Genomic DNA, 20920 nt, shown 5'->3' on the forward strand with positions numbered 1-20920 from the left:
TATGGGAGAACCTACGTTCTCAGCAGTCGCCGGCGAAGGCTACGTCCCTTGAAATTACGTGTGGACTTTATGGTAAAATGTTTTAAAAATGGATATTTAGTGGCGCAGAGTATATTAAATAAGAAGGAAAGGGAAAGGTCACTAAACATATCAGGCTCGGTTTTGAAAATAGCTGCAGCATGAGTGGCCCCCCTTCTTCACTGAAAGGTCATAGGACTTGCATGTCTGTGAGACATGGAAGGTAATTATTAACCTAGGAAGAAATGGCTTGAATTTAAGAATGTAAAAGTAGTTTTTAAGGGACGAATGCATTAATTCTGCATGGAAAAAGAAAAAGGGGACATCCTCTTTAAATGTTTTTTTTTGTTTGTTTGTTTTTGTCTTAGAAAGCTCATAGTAACTAGTTTGAGGGCATAATAATATACATGTCATGGAGTGAAGTGTTTGTGTGTCACTCTGATAGTTATTGTATGTATGTGTGTATGTATGTATGTATGCATGTCTTTATTCATATATCACCATTAGTGTACATAGCGCTTCACATTGTCACATGTAGTACTAATCATAAAAATAACAAATAATACAAATAACAGATCATAATGATTTTGAATGAAATAATAATAAGGGTTAAAATAAACCTATACCAAAAAAATAAATAAAATAAAATGCAAAAAGCTACTTCCAATATGACAAAAATACACAGTGCAATACTTATATATCTCTTGTAAAAGGGTCATTTAAGTTTAACCCTTTGGTCAAAGTGTATTAAGCCTGCTGCCATTTACAAGGCATGACAGTAGCATTTAAAATAAACCTACGAAGCATTGTATGTTAAAGTTTGTTAGTGTAATGTTTTAAAAGAAAATTTAAAATTTGGCAGTTGTAAAAAGATTTCTTTACACCCTGACTCAAGTATGAATTTGTATTTTTTACTGTAGCACATTTTTGTTGTTCCTGGGCGTGGGAGATACTGTGTTACAATATTTAAATGACCTATTGATACAAATAAAATATGAAGTAGGATATAAGGAAGTTTTAAATTTTAATTTTATGTGCTGATTTAGAGGAGTCAGGACTAAAGCGAGGTATATCTAGAATGCAAAGTTTTAAAAAGTAAATGTTTATTTTTTATTGTTGCAATAATAATAATATTAAACAAAGGAAAGAGTCTGATCTTATGGAGTAAGGAAGTTTTATTGAGTTTTACCCTGGCCCACAGGATTAATAGAATGTTGAAGTTTTGTTAATTGCCCGTAGAAAGTAGAATGAATGTTGATGGAAGATAAACTCAGAGAATGTGTGTGTGTGTGTGTGTGTGTGTGTGTGTGTGTGTGTGTGTGTGTGTGTGTGTGTGTGTGTGTGTGTGTGTGTGTGTGTGTGTGTGTGTGTGTGTGTGTGTGTGTGTGTGTGTGTGTGTGTGTGTGTAAGAAAGATAAGGAATTAGAAATAAATAGTAAATAAAACAATAAGATTTTTGTTTTATAGGAAGGGTTGCAGAAATTGTTTTGTTTTTGTTTTTTAGTTATCAAGGTTTCTCTGTTCAAACTTATAATAGGAAACTAACGGTTTGTTTTCTTAAATGAACTGGTCCTGTCTGATTTTTAAAAAGTAGTCATTTAAAAAGAGGGAAGGTTAAAAGCAGCCCAAAGGGGGCTGGCCCCCCTCCTCCAGCTTAAAGAATGTACAAAGACCACGTTCCAGACATGAAAAGTTAACTAGAAGCTGAGAAAAAAAAATGTTTAAAAGCAGCTTAGTTATAATATGGGGAAAGAGAATAATATTGTAATTTATTTATTTTTGGACTGAGTTTGCAGGATCAAACAGGTCTGTTTTGGGTTTTTATCATATTCTTTTTTGTAAAGTTCATTTTGCTCTGTATCAGAGAAGTGTGAAATTATTTATGCTTGTTTATTGTGCTTTCTGTTTCTGTATCCGTTTTAGAATATATACCTCATAGTTTATGGGCGTCTCCCAGCAACAGTAATGGGTACATCTGGTCTGCTGCACCAGTACGGGTTAAATTATTTCCCAACGCTGTCCTCCCCAGAATTGGCCAATACCCACTCAGCAGAAATGCTTCAGATGGCATAGTCCCTATCATGGAGAAATTATTACACGAAGGGGTTATAATCCCCACATGCAGTATCCACATTACCTCTACGCAGAAACCAGTAAACACATTTCAATTCTATTTGTTCTAATTAGGAGATGTTTTTAATTGTATTTGTTATAATTGTTTTATTAATAATACAATAATATTTAATATGTATTTCCGTATTTGAACAGTGTCAAAAGTATACTTCACAAAGCGTACAATATAAACGAGTAATCATAAAGTCATATATGAAATAATTTTTCCTATAAAGTTAACTGCATATGTGATGTATTTTTTATAACTTTTAACCATTACCTCTCCTTTCCCTCCAAAAGGTGTCTAAATTTGAACCCTCATCTATAGCCTCTCATTTTAAAGAATGCAACTGTAGGCAATCCAGATTTTATTTTTTAAGTAGTAGCTATTGTCAAATTCATTGTATATATAGAAGGGTCCACCAACATTAATGGACTCTCAAAGGTGAGACCCTCCAACCGGAGTTTACCCCACACAGAGGCAGACGCCTTCGCGGACGACAACGTTGTTGGATCAGAGGATCCCTGTTTATTATTAGGCAGCACCCGGGTATCGGAGTACCCGGCAGGTATCTCACCTAAGTGCACCAACAATTCATGGGGCAGCGCTACTCCATACACTTTTGGGTGGGCCCGGACATTGGGAAAGGACATCAGGGTATTGGTGCCAAGCACCCTTTGTACTTTGGGGAACACTCACTGGTTGTATTGGGGTTGTATATGTTATATACTGTGTGGTACAGGCTGCCAATATATGTGTTCAGTAAAACCTGTTATTATATATGTAACGGTGTCCCCCCCCCCCAATCTCATGTTGGCCCTATCATGAGGAAACTGACCCTGGTTACAAGTGGCATAGTGTGGTGCACCTGCTGGCTTACAGGACTCCTGAGTCTCCCGCGGTGGTATGGGGGATATCCTCAGGACTGGCTTTCGAGGTATGGCTGACTCATACTCACTATTGGTACAGTGCCTCCATCTCTTCCAGATTCCCAGTGTTGTAGGGAGGAGTCTCTGAAAAAGAACCTCTTGGTGCAGCTTCTCCCTGAATGACTTCAGGCTCAGACGAGAAGAGTTCTTTATCTAAGGTATACTTTATTCTTTCCAGGAATGGCAGACTGCCCATCATGCAGCTGGTCTCTCAGACGCTCATCTCAGGTTGCAACCCAAAGGAAGTCCCTGGACACCACTCCTAGTCAAGGTCCTAGAAGCTGTCCTTGCTCTTCCCTTACTCCATGGTGGAGTAAGAGGAATAGTCTCCAACACCACTCCCCAGAGGGAAGGCCACAAAACCTGCCAGAGCCCTGGCAGTTTGCTGGGACAGACTAGCCTCTCTCAAGGGGGTGAGGAACTGACTAAATTCAGGATATGCTATGCAATAAGTAACTCCAATAGGCACCACCCCTGTGTCACTGTAATTGGACACAGAGCCTGATGGCACTATCTTCACTGCCTTACTGCACAACATAGATGTGTGTGGGGAAAAAAAACATAATTACTCCTGGCAAACCTGCCCTTACCAGGGATTATTGCACTGGAGGAGAAAGAACTACAGTATAGCCCCAAAACTACACAGGGCTACATATACCTGAGTGTATGTTCACTGTTAGTATTGGTTCTTGTGAGAGGACCATCCCAGTGCACTGAGATCCCGCGCTTGTGGAGGTGCTGCACCAAGGTATCCAAGCGACACCCCAGGTTCCCAGAGGTGGAGGCTCAGACCTTCTGGTAGCCAAACAGGTAACAGCAGTACTGGTGGTTCCATTAGTAAGGTGAAAAGGGGCTACATATGTTTTAAACTTTCAATCAATCATATATACCCTCTAACTTCTATGCTCTAGGCCTGTGATTCCTAACAGGGGGTTCGGGAACCCCTAGGATTGTGAGGTGTCTCCAAGGGGTTTGCCAACAAAAATATGTAATGGCAAATCCCAGACATTATAGTGGATTACTGAACCCGTTTTGGGACTCCACATGTTGTAAGGCTCAAAACTGCATCCTAGTGTGTGGTTGGTACAGCTGTCAATTACATCAAGAGCTTCCAAGGTTGCTCCCCACAATGCTTTGCATCAACAGCATGCTAGCTCCCACAGTAATTGACAGCTATACCACCCATGCTGTCAGTCAAACAGTTTTGTTAGTGTAGCCTGGTCCCCCATGGCTCCCTGGTCCTCCGTTTCCCCCCCCCCCTTTACCTCCGGTGTCACGGGGGGATGGGCGGAGGTGCGGGAGGCGACGGGCTCGCCAGCGGCTCCCTCTGCAGGGCACCACCATGTTGATGGTGTGAAGGGTCGCGCATGCGCAAGAAGAGTGGCAACAGCCATTTCAGACTTGCGCATGCGCAGTGAGTTAGGAGCACGCTGCGGCAATAGGAGAAGGTTCCGTGGGGAATTTCAACTCCCATGAAGCTTAGGGAGATTGAACAGGTGACCCACAGCAGCCAATAGGGCTGTAGAATTCCCTGCAGCAGGGAATAGATACTTTTCGCACGCTGCATGCAAGGCAGTCGAAGCTGGGTAACAGACAAGGGAGGGTGTAGGTGTGCAGGGGTCTGTGACCCTCTGCACTAGGCCAGACATCCCCCTAGGCCCCAGCTAGGCCCCGACTCCCCTGGTGAGAGTGAAGCAGTGACAGGGACAGGCCCTTTGTAGGGACACTGCCGCATTAGCTGTGTATGCCAGGGATACAGTTGCGACGTTGCGCAGCACTGGAGAGTGGTGGTCTGGGACCAGATCACCTGAGCAAGAGAGTGAGAGACTATCTGCGTGTGGGATCATTCTGTGGGATATCACCCCACGCGGGGGCGGACATAATCGCGGAGGACATTGCTGGATCGGCGGATCCCAGTGTTTCCTTAGTCGGCGCGCCCGGGTGCTGGAGCACCCGGCAGGTACCTATATCCTAAGTGCACCAACAGAGTGCATACACCATAGTGGCAGTGCTGACCACATATAGGGGTGGGGGCTGTTATCCTTGTGGACACCAGGGTGGTTGAGTGCCCAAGGGCCCCACAGGTATGGTGGACATGGTGTGGGTTACACAGTGGTGGGATAAGGCCCAGTGAGGTGAAGAGGTAGCTGTAACCAGTAGAGTTATTACCCGGTTATCACTATTTATTATATGTTCGTCAGTAAAAGGTTATTCTTATCACATACTGTGTGTGTACAACAGTGTTGTGGTTCCTGAGAGGAGCTACTCCCACTACGTTGGAATCCCTCCCAGGTGGAGGCACTATACCAAGTTATATTATTGCATCACCCCGGCTCCCCGTAGCGGAGGTTTGGGGTCTCTGAGAGCCAACAGGTAAAGCCAGCAGCCGTAGACTCCTTACCCTAGAGGGAAAGAGGGATACATTAGCAATAGTCTAATGAGTAGGCAATACGATTTAATAATTAGTGGTTTGCTGAACAAATATTTTCTAGTAGGGGGTGTACAATGTAAAAAAGGTTTGTAAACATTGCTCTAAGCTGTACATTTTAAGGTCCTGGAGTCTTTACAGATAAGTCTTATACTGTAGACCAGGGATGCGCAAGATTTTTTTGGGGGGGGGGCGCGTGAAGCCTCTGTAAATATCACTTACGTTGACTCAGACAACGCGTTGCTATGGTGACACAGGGTCACGTGACATCACATGACCCACAGTGTCATCTGACACCACATCACCATAGCAACACGGTGTCAAATGATGCTGCAGGTCATGTGACGACACATCACATGATCCCCACTGCGTCATTTGACGCTCATTTGACACTGTAGGAAGGTAGGGGGGCGAGAACACAGAGGCAGTGCTGGCAGGGAGGCGCAGGGCCAAAGGATTGCGCACCCCTGATGTAGACCATGCACTATCTTGGTAGCCCTTTTTCCCCCCACAATCTTCAATTTATTTAAATCTTACCGGAGATATGGTCTCCAGAATTGACCATGTACTCTAGGTGAGGTCTCACCAATGATCTATGGTGAATTTATTTCAAGATCGGCGTATTAACATTTAAAGCACTACATGGCCAGGGTCCCAGCTATCTGAAAGAGCCTCTAGTTCCCTACACTCTGCAGATGAAGTCTCCTAACAGTTCCCACAACCTTCTAAACTTCACTTAGCCACGCTCCTCCCCCTCTCTGGCACAGTCATTGTTGTACATTTGGAGAGACCCCCTCTCTGGCAATCTATGAAAACAGTGTTCGACAAACCTATACATTTGCTCGCCCCGGGCGAGTGGATTTGACCCCCGGGCGAGTAAATATTGGCCCAAGCAGCACACGTTTGGTACTAGGTGGCGAGTAGATTTTTTTGTGTGGCGAGTAGATTTTTTGGTGATTTGTCAACTGTATGAAAACAGGCTCAAGACCTACAGTACCTGTCTATCCAGATATTTAATCAATGAACCACAAACTGTCCAGCATTTAATAGCTACTGTACCCTCCCATTCTGCATTGTATCTTTCCTTGTGTTTGGTCTCTTTTATAACCTTAAATGTTTTCTTCTTTTTAGCTTTTTGTAACTGTGAAGTCTCATTGGGAGAAAGGATCTATATAAATAAAGTTGTTGTTATTATAATTAAGTGACCTCTCCCCCTCCCCCCCTTCCCTATTTCTGTTGCTAATATCTCTCCCTATACAACCTAACATCCTGTTGGCTTTCCCAATTGCTTTGTTACATTGATCGCCTACTTTTAAGTCTTCTGAAATAATGACTCCCAGGTCTCCATCCTCCTATAGTAGTTGACATTATAGTGCTATTAATGCTGTATTTTGCCTTTGGATTCATGTTACCCAAGTGCACTATTTCAAACTTTTTGGGATTAAACTGTAGTTGGCAGACTCTTAACTATTTCTCTAATCTACCTAAATCATTAGTCATTTTATTTACCTCCCTACAGTGTCAACCAAAGTGGCATACTTTCACCTGCAAACCATATGCAATTCCACTAATAAAGATATTAATGAGCCTTAAAGTTAGCGAATGTAAAACGTGCACATTTATGTACAAAAGTTCAAATTTCTAAAAGTTTTGCCTACTTTTTGAAAACAAATATCTGCTTTCTATAATTCTTATTAAAACCAAAACTAATTGAGTTCCAACAAAACCAAACCACAAAAAGTTTTTTAGTATCAAAAGCAAAAAAATCTTCTGCCATAAGAAATCCAAGTGCTGTAAGGTGCCTTCCACAAGGTGTCTTATGGCTAAAGACTGCTTAGTAAATATGGGTCTCGGTCAGTGTTTTTTTTTAACCTTTTTGAAGTGAAACTTCTATGCTGACACCCACCATATGAAAATTTCCCTTGGAGTAAATTGCCTTGTTGGTGACAGAAGTGCAATCCCAGAAGTAATGTCACTGCTGGCAGAAGAAGCCCCCCACGCTCGGCACGCATGCGCAGGAGCCGTTGCCAACGGCTCAGCGTGCCTGACCAGTGGGCGCCACTGAAGGCTCGGCGCACCTGTGCACGCCACCTCAGCACTCCATCCTGATTTCGCAGTAGGCGCTGGCTGGGCACGCATATGTGCAGACGCAGCACAGGTGAAGCCCCAACCCTCTCTAATAGCCCGTCATGCATTGTAAGGAACCCTAACCCTCTCTAATAGCGCATCTGAGATCAGATGCATTTTAAGGAACCTGAACACTCTCTAATAGCGCCTCTGAGATCAAATGCATTGTAAGGAACCCTAAACCTCTCTAATAGCGCGTCTCAGATCAGATGCATTGTAAGGAACCCGAACCCTCTTTAATAGCGCCTCTGAGATCAGATGCATTTTATATTCTTCTTTATTTAATACAATTTTCAAATGACCTGAAAATTGCAGGGAACCTTTTAGAGGTGCCTCGGGAACACCCCTGTTGAAAAACACTGCTCTCTGTGCTTTGCTAAATAATATACAACTTCTTTTTTTCCGCATACAGAAGAAGACTTTCAAGGTGGTTCAGGGTGACAGGAGGTACATACACACAGGGAGAACTCACAGAGGTATTTGTATAGCCTGAAAAAAGTAGACTACTGTAGTAATTCACTGCCCTCTCCTCCTTTTCAATATAGTGAGAAGCCAGGTAGTGCAGTTGAATATGTTGTGTGGTTAACTGTGTATTTCCCCCCTTCTCACTATATTGAATAGGGAAGACTTTTACCAGATGTAATGCTTATGATGCAGTGTGAGCTCATTTCACTGAAAACAGCATATTTACAAACAAGGTTCTGCGCCCGCAAGTATTTATACAGGCAGTCGTCGGTTATCCACCGGAATCCGTTCTGGAAGTAGCGTTGGATAGTGAAACCGTTGTTTCAGTGTTTCCCATGTTAATCAGTGGCAGGGAGCGTTGGATAACGCATTCCGGCGTCGGATAACACATTCCGGCGTCGGCTAACACATTCCGGCATCGGATAACACATTCCGGCATCGGATAACACATTCCGGCGTCGGATAACGGCCCAAAGGGTTGCATTGTAAAGCGTTGGATATGCCATTCGTTGTAAAGTGAAACATTGTATAGCGAGGACTACCTGTACATCAGTTTTGGTGCGAGTTTTCAATGTTGTAGTTCTCACACGGTGTGCTGGGGACCCTGCTTTGTTCTTTTTTGGTTGTACACTTTGACACCAAGGAAGACGAGCACCGGTGCTTTTTTAAAATATTGCGATATCATTATTCTGGTTGTTTTGTTTTTTAATTTTAAATATATCACCAAGCAACTAGAGTGCTATGCCTCTATTTTTCTGTGTGTATCAATATTAGATGGAGGCCTATGTGTTTATAGGCATAGAGTGATTTTAAATATGGGAAATGGTCTGATCATGAGCAATAAACACCACCTTTGACGGTCTTAATACAACAAACAATTACTTAAAAATAATTTTAGGAACTGGAAATATTATATTTTTAGGGAACTAAGTGAGTAAGCCTCCATTAACTTTGCCAGCATTCTAAATTCTTGCAGCTCACTGCATAGCAACCACAGTGTTGGGGGTGAGGGGCAGAGAAATATCAGCTGTATATTGCAATGTGAGGTCAATGACTGACTAAGTAGCAGATGCTGTTTCATGGTGCAAGCCTTAGAGGGGCGGTCTGCTTTATACTGGCTCAAGTCTTCAGGCCCTTTAACGCTGAATGCTAGTTAGTGGTGGTTCCAGCATTGCTGTGAAATGAAAGTGGGGGCCATTTTTAGAATGTTGTTATGCTAATGGTAATAACCCGAGCCCATCAATGCATTATTACACTAAGCCTTTTATGTACAGATTACATGACTCTGGCACAATATGTGTTTCCTCTTTATAAAGGGCTTTCTCTTTATGCACCTGGAGGGGTGTCATGTTCCATAAACACGATAGCAAGGTCATCACACAACAGATATGTAGGAAGAAAGAGTGATTAGGTGATACCTTTTTTTATTCAGACTAGCAATGGATATTATAGGACACGCTTTCTCTCTATTCCTCAGGTGAAGCAGTACTGACTTACAAAGATTCCATGGGTTAACCACAGATGATACCCAATGAAGGACCCTCAGAGGTTCAAAAGCTTGGAACATTTCAACTACTTCTTGGTCCAATAAAAAGGTATCATACCACCCACTCCCTCTCTCTCCTGTGTTACTCCAAACACAGAGATAAAAATCCAGATAATCTAAGGCAGAAGATATAGGAAAAGAATGGCAGGGAGAATGGTGAATAACCAGACAGGGCAATAAATGGAAGAAAGTGACAATGAGAAATAGGACCATCCATCAGCAGTGTGCATGGGGGGTAGGGGTTAAATGTAAAATTAGCAGAGAGGCAGAGAGAAATATTACAAAAGAATATGATAGTGTGTTAGAGACCCTATATAACGCTCCCTGCCCGGCTCCTAGGGTGTTTACATCAGATAGTTTATATATTTGGCTTCTTCAGTATTACCTTATTAGGGTGCTGGGTCCGTGCAGCTGGGTGGTGATGGAGAAAGGATGGGCGCCAGGAACTTTGTAGTTATTAAACAAAAGTCTTTATTTGTGGGTATTTATATTCACAAACTTCTCCAGATGCATCACTGCATTCCTGGAGAGGCATAGTCTAGGAACATTTGAAGTATTGGCTTAGACATACAGTACAAGATAGCTTCTTCCTTATGGTACTCATTCTCGTAATACCTTCTGGATCCCTGCTTGGGCTACCCATGTATCTCTTTGGTCAACTAGACCGTAGTTCTATATCTTACTCTGACCATCATTGTAGTAGCGCTTAAGTGCTGGGATGGCAGAGGGGGTCACTTTCTCTTGGGCCCCACATTATACTCTCCTGGGATGCTCACAGCGGGAGGGTGTCCAAGGATATATTGTAAGTTGCAACTCTTCTAAGAGTTCCACACTTACCATTTGGGGTAACCCCTAGGGGACAGAGACCTTGCTGCTTGGACCCTGTACTTATATCCCTAGACAAGGTGACCCATCCAGCATATTCCAGAAACAGGGTGTGGCCAGGCCCCTACCTGGTCACTTTGCAATAAACTATTTAAAGGCAAACACACAAACCCCGCAAGCTCTAACCCCAGCACCCACCACATCATTTTATATATATATATATGTAACACATAATCCCTCCCCCTCCCCCCCCCTGGGAGATTTCACTGATACATGATGTATTGTGGTGCATACCTGCTGGCTCACAGTAGATCTGTGTCTTCTGCGGTGTTGCGGAGAGGTCAGAACAGGCTTCTGGGGTAATAACTAATTCGTACTCACGGTGACAGCGCCTCCATCTCCTGCAGGCCCCAGGGATGTGGGGGAGAATCCCTACAGGAGAACTTCTTTACCCTTCCCCTGATAGATTGCTGTCTCAGGCAGGAAGGTATAGTAAAACACTGGAACACTTTATTAGCACACTGCAGATCTTACAGCTTCACAACAGCAGGAAATTCTTAGGGCCTTCACTCTCAGGATATACCCTGGACCTTCACTCCAAGCCAAGGGGCCCTGAAGCAGTTCTTGCTCTTCCCTTACTCCCTGGTGAAGTAAGAGGTATAGTCTCCCACTCCACTCACCTTGGGGAGAGAGTACAAACTGACAGAGCCTTGCACAGTTGTTGGGGTAGACCAGCCTCTCTCAAGGGTAGAGGCAACTGCTGAATTTGGGGTGTGCAGCTTCTTAAGTACAAGAAAAACAGGAACCAGGTCTGAGTCCCTGATTGGACACACAGGCCCATTTGCGCCGCCTCCCCCGTGACTCACTGAAGCTGCTGGTGGTGGGGAAAACCCAGGATTAGTCCTGGCAGGCCTGCTCTTACAAGGGCTTACTGCCAGGAGAAGGGCAGACTGGTAGCCAGAAACCAGTCCTGGCTACATATATACACATACATGCATACATGCATCAGAACCCTGATGAAGTTCCGTTGATCGGAACGAAACGCATAGGGTTGTTGTACTTTATGCCAAAGGTAACCTTTGTGGCAGGTACATTTTACCTGCCCAACGCAGTATGCAATCTGGAGGACTACTTTTGTGGGATCCAGTTAGCTTGATCAGCTGGAGCTGACGGACTTGCCGTCTATCCTCTGACATCACGTGATCTATCCACTGAAGTTGAGGGGATCACACAGACGCACCGGAGAGGAGAGGGAGACACCTGCATTTCCCTTCCGATTGCCCGTGTGGTGGCAAACACCCACTCTGTCTATTTTAACCTGCTACATTGCAAGTAGCTATTTATCTTTTGTGTTATAAACCTCATCTCACAGTACTTCACCATATTGGTTCTCTTCTCATCATTTACAGGATTATTCCGAGTGGGGACTTTACACTCACATCCTATCAGGAACTTTTTTGATAGTTTGTATTCACAGTGACTACCATCCACTGTTTGTCTCCACTGTTGCGCCCTATGTCTAACTGTCTATTGCTTATATTTTAGTTTGGTCTTCGTGTGAGACTTAAGACACTGTGGCAGCACTTTGGGACATAATTTGTAGTGTTGTAAATGTATCTTTTTGCCCACCTTTACTCTTTTTTGTGTGTGTGTGTGTATATGTGTATGTATGTATATATATGTATATAACAAAAACAAGGAACAAAGAGTAGCACTGTACAGTAAGTGTGATAAGTGAGTTCTAATGTAATAGTGAATAGGACAAAATTATTAAATAATCAAATAGTGCTTGTATAATAATACTAAATAAATAATTAAAGCAATAAGATAATTAAATAATTAAACCATATAACGTGAATATCAGAGAACAAACCAGTCCAAATGATGGAAACAGATGAGAAAAAAAGTCCAGATACAGAGGTTAATTGTCAGTCACAATATGGAGTAAGCTGCTCCTTGGTTGATCTAGCCAGATCAGGAGAATCTACAAAACAAAGACAAAAAGAAGCGCCAGCTCCATGGCATAATATTGTTTGTAAAATTGACAATTTATTAAAAAACAGAAAGTGGCCGCCAGGAATTGCACTCACTTCAAATAGTGAAAAAGCATTCAAGGGAGACAATCTGTAAACCAGCTGAGACTGCAGGAGGATAGAAAGCCAGGTAATTGCTGTAGATATACACAAGTAGTAAATGAGGATACTTATCCGTGGCTGGATGGAAGATAGTAGTCAGAGTGTGAGCAGGAGGGGTGGTGGTGTTAGGCAGGTAGCTGATACACCATCCGGTGTAGTAGGAAGATATCCAGATGTCAGCTACTTCACTCCATGTGCCTGACGTGAAATCATAGTCCCAGCATCAGACCTTAGAACACCCAACTCCGTGAATAAAACTCTGTTTAGCCCGGAAGTATCCTCTGCTTTTCCTCGTGTGTGGTGAGAAACTGGCAAACCTCGAAACAGCCTCAACTTGCGTGATGATGTCAGTGCATCACTACGTCACGATGTCCTGACGCGTTTCGTCACGTGAGTGACTTTTTCAAAGGATGATAGGCTGTTGCCTGCTGGAGTATTATATACCCTTGTGGGCAATCACAGTAAGTTAGTTACAGCTGAAGCATAGCGGCAGCTGCCTATCATGTCGTGAAAGAGTTCATCAGCAAAGAACAGATAAATAAACATATAAAATAACAATTAAATAACGATCAAATAATTAAAAAATCTGTTCCATATAGCAATGAACAAAAATAAACAGATCTAAAATGACACTACATTGTGCTCTAAATCTAATACTGGTAACCTATATATATATATAGTTTACTTTTGTTTAGTTTATATATTACAAAAGTTTTTTAGAATTTTTATGATGAATAAAGTTCTGCGGGACGAAATGCGTTGGTGCGTTCTCCTACCCCATTGCAAAGCTGATTTAATAAATACTATGATTGTATTGTACTTGGAGTTGCCCTAATTCATTTTATGCACTTTGGATGCGGGTGGCTGTGCTCCTTTCTTCTCTCACCTTCTGATCTACACCTCTGAGGACTGCACACTGAAGAATTCATCCTACTTGGAACAAACACAGTCAGGTATAGGACACCAGCCCTTTCATTATTACCTTTCTAGTGTGGGATTGTTTATTTATCATGCCCCATGGGTGAATGATGTCTCAATAGGGACCTTTCTATGTGGTAGCTATGTGGGCACCACTAGGTATCCTTCTCTCCCTGGGGTGAACATCTCTGTTACTTATACAGTTCTTCTGAAGATTGGATTCATTCTAAATGGACTTATGTTTCTGTGAGCTTATTTTGTGATGCACCAACTCACCACATATCTATGTCTTATATACATTAGAATAATTTACTCATAGAACCTCTATATAGGGGCAGTCTTTCTGAGACTATATGTATCCTCTGTCTTCGCTCTACAGCTTTTGTAAAATAAGCGGGCCTGATATTGGCATTGTGACTCTCTGGGATGCCCAATTCTTTACTGCTTATGTAATATACCTACTGTAACTTTGATGCCGTTTATAACCTAAAAGAATTGGGGGCAGAGGTGAACTTTCCTAGGCAGTCATTTGGTGTCTTTTCGGACAGTAAATTAGTTCATATCTAATTATTGGTATAAGGTAGTGCAGGGAACTGCAGCTCTGTAATAGATAAACAGTCAATTTGTGCTACAAATAACCATTAATTAATAGTAAATATTTAGAAACACCCCATAATGAGACTGCTCTCCCCTCGCAGGGCTCTTATGTGGGTGCTTTGATGTATTCTGCATTAATGTATTCAGTGGGTGCTCAGCTGTTTGCTGGCTCAGGTCTTCACTCCCTCGCCCAGTAGAGGTCGCTAGAGCTACAGGCAGTGAATACAGATGGGGCCATGTGATGAAAACATTGGAGTACTGTACCTGGCAAACACAAGCCGATGTATAGAAGATAACAGCTAGCCCCTCACACCAGATCCGCTCTGGATTACAAGAGCAGGCACCAAGGGGCATTGCAAGGTTCACTACCCCTACTTCTCCCGTGCAAGGCATTCTGCATGTCAGGATCCCATGCTCTCCTGGTAGACAGCGCAGCATAAGGAAAAGGCAACAGGTAAGCACTGAGCTTTCATTCTCATGTTGTTGTTGTTATTAAGTGCACTGAAACTGCAGAGGCCAAGCGTGGCAGCCTCATGTTAGCCATGCTGATCATCTGCTCTCCAAGTCCTTCACTGAGCAGCCACTGGTATCTGAGCCCAAGCACACGGGTGGGACCCAAAGGGCTTGAGTTGCTGCCACTTTCCCTGCAATCCCTGATGTTTAATGCGATCCCAGGCAAACAGAGCACGGGTGTTAAATAATATTAGACACTGCTCTTGTTTTGGTGCAGTCAGGCTCACCTACAGTAGGTTTAATATGAACCAACCTTAAATGAAGACGTTGAACACATGCCAAATGGGTTGTCAGCAGATATGGCGAGGAAAGTCAGGAAACATACTGGATAACTTATTTATTTAAAATGGACTCCCCCCCCCCCCCCCCTGTGTTAAACGTCTTACAGTATGCTGGTAAAGCATGTCAAGGAAAGATTAGCCACATCCAGTGACCATATGAATGGGGTCAGATGTCTCAAATCATTACTTTCCCTAATATCCCTGATAATAGGAGCTGTCACATGTTGGTATGTATGTCAGGCATACAGGAGGTGAGTTAACATTAGATGATGACAACAGCCTGGATTTAATGCTAGATCGGATTTCATTAAAATCACACGGGGAGAGTTATGCCTTGGTAACACCACTCTACTTTTTCATGCAATCAGGCATTCATTGAATGGTTTATAAATTGCCAATATTCTTAATTTTATTGTATCCATGCTCTCACCTCATGGAGTATTAATTGTTAGATGTGTACGATTTTAATGTAGTCAGGAACTGAAGTAATCAATTGATCTACTATATACTATTGTCAAGAGTGTTGCTGTAAGGAACATTTTGTGTAAAAAGTCTCTTTGTGGCTTCCTTCACCGTAATCTTGGATTATAATGCTAAACTGCTTTAAGGGTATGAGCTTTGCAAAAGACATGCTGTAGACCAAAAGGGGCACATTGCACATATTGTTGGTGCATTATCAGGTCATAGAATTACATTCTTAGATTTCATCTATCTTCTCAAACTTTATAAGGCCTCTTTGGGCTCCACAAGGAAAGGGACATACATTTCAGACTTGGATTATGGTATGTGATCTGATATGCAGTCATCTAATGGGTTACCACAAAGCACCTCAGGGTCATATTATGTGCTGCTCAAACATCTCTTGGATACTAGTTTTCCTGGTAGTGATGTCTTTAATAGGGTCAAATGTATTTGATATGTATTGACATTTTCACCTGCAATGCAGCAACCTGTGACTGAACTCAATTGTGAGTGAATAGTGTCTCAAGTGAAATAGTGTCTAGAGCTGGTTGCATATGTTGCTCCATTTTCTTTACGGAATGTGTTCCCTGTTTTGTGCTGGAAAGAAATTAATCTGGGTTCGATTACATCTTCTAAACCCTTGTAAACAAAGGTGGGTGTGGAATGGGAATCAGATTACTGTACAATGGAGGTTCAGAGCAGAATGCTAGTTTACCAGCCCCACGTTATGACTGTGCCTGAACCATGTTGTTATTAAGTGGTTACGGTTCTTGTGTGTACAATATCAAATAAATAACATGTAAATTGGGAACTAGCGAAACATGCAGTACATGGGATATTCTATCTAAATCATAAAAGAGAATGGTGTTTGGTATCATCCGAGTCACAAGTGGTGGCTACATCTACACAATTATGTAGCTGTTATATTGTGTGGCTTAGAGATCATTACATTATTTGACTGGAGCAAAAGACGAAGCACGGTGATAGCTGGCAACTCACGGTATTGTTGTGTTGATAGCTGACATATCACGCAATATTAATGAAAAAATATATAGTGTTAACTATACGACCACATGCACCCTTATACTTGGAGGAAATGTATATTTACTGACCGACAGGAGACAATGCTGTCATGCAGTTATTGAAATGTTTTCCACAACTCGGTTATAACGTACATATTTATGTTTAGATAGAGCTAACATTACCTCACAAAGCTGCGCCATTACAAGTAGAATATGTGTAATACAAATATTAGCCCCAGGTAGCTTGCTTCATTTTGCTAATTACTTCCTGATGTTTTTAAATCAGGCACAAGATTTTCCAAGGGTAGCATGTCAAACAGTATAAGGCCAGGTCCCCGCTGGCTACTGCAGCGCCCGCTGTGGCGGACGCTGCAGGGACAAGAGCCGCCCCTCAATGGTGCCGGGCCCGCTGTGAGGGGGGCCGCCGCTGACAAACTCCTGCTCTCAAGAAAATTGAGATCAGGACTCGCGACGAGCGCTAGGCCACGCCCCCGATGGCTCAGCCAATGAGGGTGCCGTCATGGCCACGCCCCCGTCACTCCCCTGTCACGCCCCTTTTGAGTCTATGTTACTAGTCTATATTCTATGTCTCCAGGCATATTTTGGAGATTCCCATTTTTCACATTTATTGTATCAAGTCCATACCGTTAGCATATTCATATATTAGTACTTGATATAGATGAGAGGTTTTGGATGGATGCTCATAAGTACCATAGACTCAAAAGGTCTGTGGGAACGGGCATGAAGGAGGGGCAATTTAGGCCCCGAAATGTTGCCCCCCTTGTATATAGGAGATCATGGGTGTTGGGGAGTGTGCGGTGGAGGATGGGATAGCAAGAACTTTACTTGACTTTCAGAACCCCTTTATATTATTTCCTCATTTGCAAAATAACTACCTATTTATGCCTACACAGTTCTTGATTTTATGCTGGCCTGATAAGACCTGATATGCATGTGGTTCATCAGAACATTGTTATTGCTTTTAAAAGTGTCATCTTTGCATACAATGAGATATTTACTTGAAAAAAATATTCAAATAGATATTTTTCACCTAAATGCAATATTATTTTGTGGTAAACCGTGAAGCCCCTAGTAGGGTAGTTTCTAATCACGCAATTTAAAAATGATTAATTCATAATATTTACTTGTTTGGTCTCCTTTTATAGCATAAGAGATTGTAGCACTTTTCCTGGATAGAGTAAAATGGTACTATTTTATGTTCGGGGTACTGTACCTTAGTTCTGTTGTGCGCAAATTGGGTGTGCGAGAGAGGTCCTGCGCACTTCCCCAAAGCATTTAAATAAAATGCCGGGGGACCGCGCAAGGTCTCTGTAACTCACTTACCCGATCTCCGGCGGCTTCTGGCGACGTGTCGCCATGGTAACGCGACGTCACATGACATTGTGACATCAGAAACCGACGGCGATCAGGTAAGAAGGGGGGCGCGAGCAGCAGGGGAGAGTAGGCAGGGGGGCGCTGACTTAAAAGTTTGCGCACCCCTGCCTTAGTTGGTGTTGTAGTGAGCATATAAATGAAAGCAGCACACCCCCTAGAAGCCTACATGAGTTTAACTCATATAATGTTAGTATCCTGCCCCCACCCCTTTAAAAATAATAATAATAATAATGATCTTTTTAATCGCTAGTTTTTGGGGTTACCACAATAACCACTGGACTCTAAGCTGACCTGCATTTTAACCTCCTGGACGCTTAAGGCTGAGTCCGCGGTGGCACTGAGCATGCTCATGCTTAGAGCATGAGTGCCGGAAGTCCTGCAACTTGTGCGCGCAGGAGTTAGGAGAGGGGGGGGGCACAACTGCGGGCTATCTGAGCAAGCGGGAAAGTTTAAAAATTTTATTTACAAAAGCGCTGACCGAGCTTGTGTGCCTGCGCATGCGCGCATCGCGTGAGCAGGAACTTGTATATATATATATATATATATATATATATGTATATATATGTATATATATATATATATATATATATATATATATATATATATATATACATACATACATATACATACGTTAACCTGCGAGGGAAACAAAGAACAGCACTCAGAATATATGCAAAAAATCTTGTAATGAAACAAGGAACAAAAGCATAAACTATCCAACGTTTCGGTCCGTATAGGACCTTCTTCAGGGGCGTGCTGGAGAACAATGACTGTGAAAAACATTTATACCCTCAACCAAACCCAGTGATGACAATTAGAAACAGCTAATTGTAATTAAGAAGGTCACATGAATGCCGGGGGCATCGTCATAGCTGCGCGTCAGCCAGGCCCCAACACAGCTCTGTTTACATCTTGCAGTCTCTGACAGGGCTGTTTTGGAGCCTGGCTGACGCGCAGTTATGACGATGCCCCCAGCAGTCATGTGACCTTCTTAATTACAATTAGCTGTTTCTAATTGTCATCACTGGGTTTGGTTGAGGGTATAAATGTTTTTCACAGTCATTGTTCTCCAGCACGCCCCTGAAGAAGGTCCTATACGGACCGAAACGTTGGATAGTTTGTGCTTCTGTTCCTTGTTTCATTACAAGATTTTTTGCATATATTCTGAGTGCTGTTCTTTGTTTCTCTCGCGGGTTAACGTTTTGTCTGCTTATGCCTATAGAACATGCACCTACCTTACCTCGCCAGTTGAGTGCCTTCTGTTTCATATATATATATATATATATATATATATATATATATATATATATATATATATATATATGCAAGTAACCGCGCCAAGCGCCGTCTGCTCAGGGAGTTCAGCGCCAGCGGGGACTCAGCCTTAGATTTCAAACTCTTCTATCTCCTAAATGAAGCATCACATTTTCTAAATAAAAGAAAAGATTTATTAAACTAAGGGGGGGGGAAACCTGGCAATCAGCGCAGGCGGCTGCTTTAAGCAGATTACTTCCACTCTTAGATTGGCAGTCTCTTGATTCTTTTGCCCAGTTTTAACTCGGATCTAAAGACATTAAAGTCTGTCATTTATCTAGTTGATATCTCTATACTTTTTCGTTTGCTCGTCACCAGTACTAAGGTCAATGCTGTATAATGAGAGGATGGAATTTTACAGAATAAGTCATCTAAACCTAGATAACTATCTGATGCACAAAGGATGTGGTGTCAGCAGGAGCTGCATGTGGATGTAAAAATGATCTTTTGTCACTATACAAACTCCAGCTGTTAAGAAGTTACTTCCTAACATGTGATGGATCCACAGCAGCCATGCTTGGTCGTTTAACCCCTCTACATAAAGAGATGCAGAAATTACAGCTGCCAAGCTATGGCTTTTATTAAAGGGGGAGTTCCGCCAACCTACTCCCCGCCCCCCCATTTTTTTTACATGTGTAGGAAGCAGGTGGTCTCCGGAGCTGAACCATGTTAATTTAATCTCCCGGGAGTCCATGATTCCGGTGAGACTTCCTGGGGAAGATGCTGTCAGTACTGTCCCCAACAGGGGAAACAATATGGAGGATTAAATCTCCTGCATCACAGGGCCCAATAAGAAGCTGCAACATCATCATCCGTTGCTTCTTCCAATTGGCCCACCGGGTGCCAGTGGGGATTTAAACCTTTATGAAGTGCCGGACAAATTAAAGGGGCAGGGTGAGGAACTGCTCTTTTAAGAACACAGTACTGAGAAGTGTGGTTATGCCCAGGGAATGGTGCATTAACTTGCATACAAGGGAATGGAAGTTACTGCATTGCTAATTGTGTCCTACCCCAGTTCTCAGCATACTGAATGGGGGGTATGAATGTATGTTAGTTGAAGTGCACGAGTTCTGCTGTTTTTAGGACAATAACAAATATTTGTACCAGTGTGAACTGCTTGTAGAGTAATGTAGCCGAGTCTCCTTGGACTAACATTTTCCTGGCCCTGACCTCACTGTAAGTCCCTATAAAGGTGGGCAGTGTGGGCATGATTCCTGAGGGGATCCGTTATAATGTTCAGTGTGTTAAATGTTACATTGTTCATCAGGCAGGCCCGCCAACAGGGGGGGTCTGCTGGGGTTGGCGTTTGGGCCCGGTGAGTCAGGGGGCCCGGCCGCCTGGACCCCCTGCGTGGCCGTGTAATAAAAAATAAATACATTTTTAAAAAGTGTCAGAAGAAAAAAAATGGCAGCGATCCCCATGTGCAGAGCAGAGGTCTCGGCACGCATGTGCCCGGCTGGCTGCCCCCCCAATCACCGGACCCCTTCTTCGCTCCACCCCCCCCCCCCGGTCCTGTCTCCTCGCCCGCATGGGCACTCGAGGGGAATGTGGGCTGGAGGGGAATGCGCCGTGGCCAACCTTGTTCCCCCCCGCGCCTACCTCCTGCCCGGGCAGCAGCCACGGGGACCAGAGGTGGGAAGCGCTGCAAATACCTGTGGACACGCTCCCAACGTGGGGCGGAGGGGAAGCGCGGGACGATTGAAGGCCCCCTGCAGGCCGGTTGAGGGCTCCCCCCTCCGGGCTAGTAGAAGCCTCCCCCTGCGGGCCGATTGAAAGCCTCCTTGCTGACCAATCGAAGGTCCCCACCCGGGCCGGTTGAAGAGAGGTAGTGT

The 20920-nt window shown here is 43.3% G+C and overlaps 1 protein-coding gene across 4 annotated transcripts in view; it reads left to right on the plus strand.

The window, feature by feature from the left end:
- Window positions 1–14333: 14333 nt before the first annotated feature.
- Window positions 14334–20920, plus strand: part of ANKRD6 (ankyrin repeat domain 6) — a 204189-nt gene continuing 197602 nt past the window's right edge. For 2 of the 4 annotated variants that reach the window (XM_075597452.1, XM_075597453.1), the window contains exon 1: window positions 14335–14555. The gene's annotated coding sequence lies outside the window, so the exon portion shown is untranslated. Of the gene's footprint in view, window positions 14556–14613; window positions 15123–20920 lie in introns of those variants that run through there. The other 2 variants (XM_075597448.1, XM_075597449.1) reach the window with 2 other exon arrangements.

The sequence above is a fragment of the Ascaphus truei genome, chromosome 4, assembly GCF_040206685.1.
Source record: "Ascaphus truei isolate aAscTru1 chromosome 4, aAscTru1.hap1, whole genome shotgun sequence".
Lineage (NCBI taxonomy): Eukaryota > Metazoa > Chordata > Amphibia > Anura > Ascaphidae > Ascaphus > Ascaphus truei.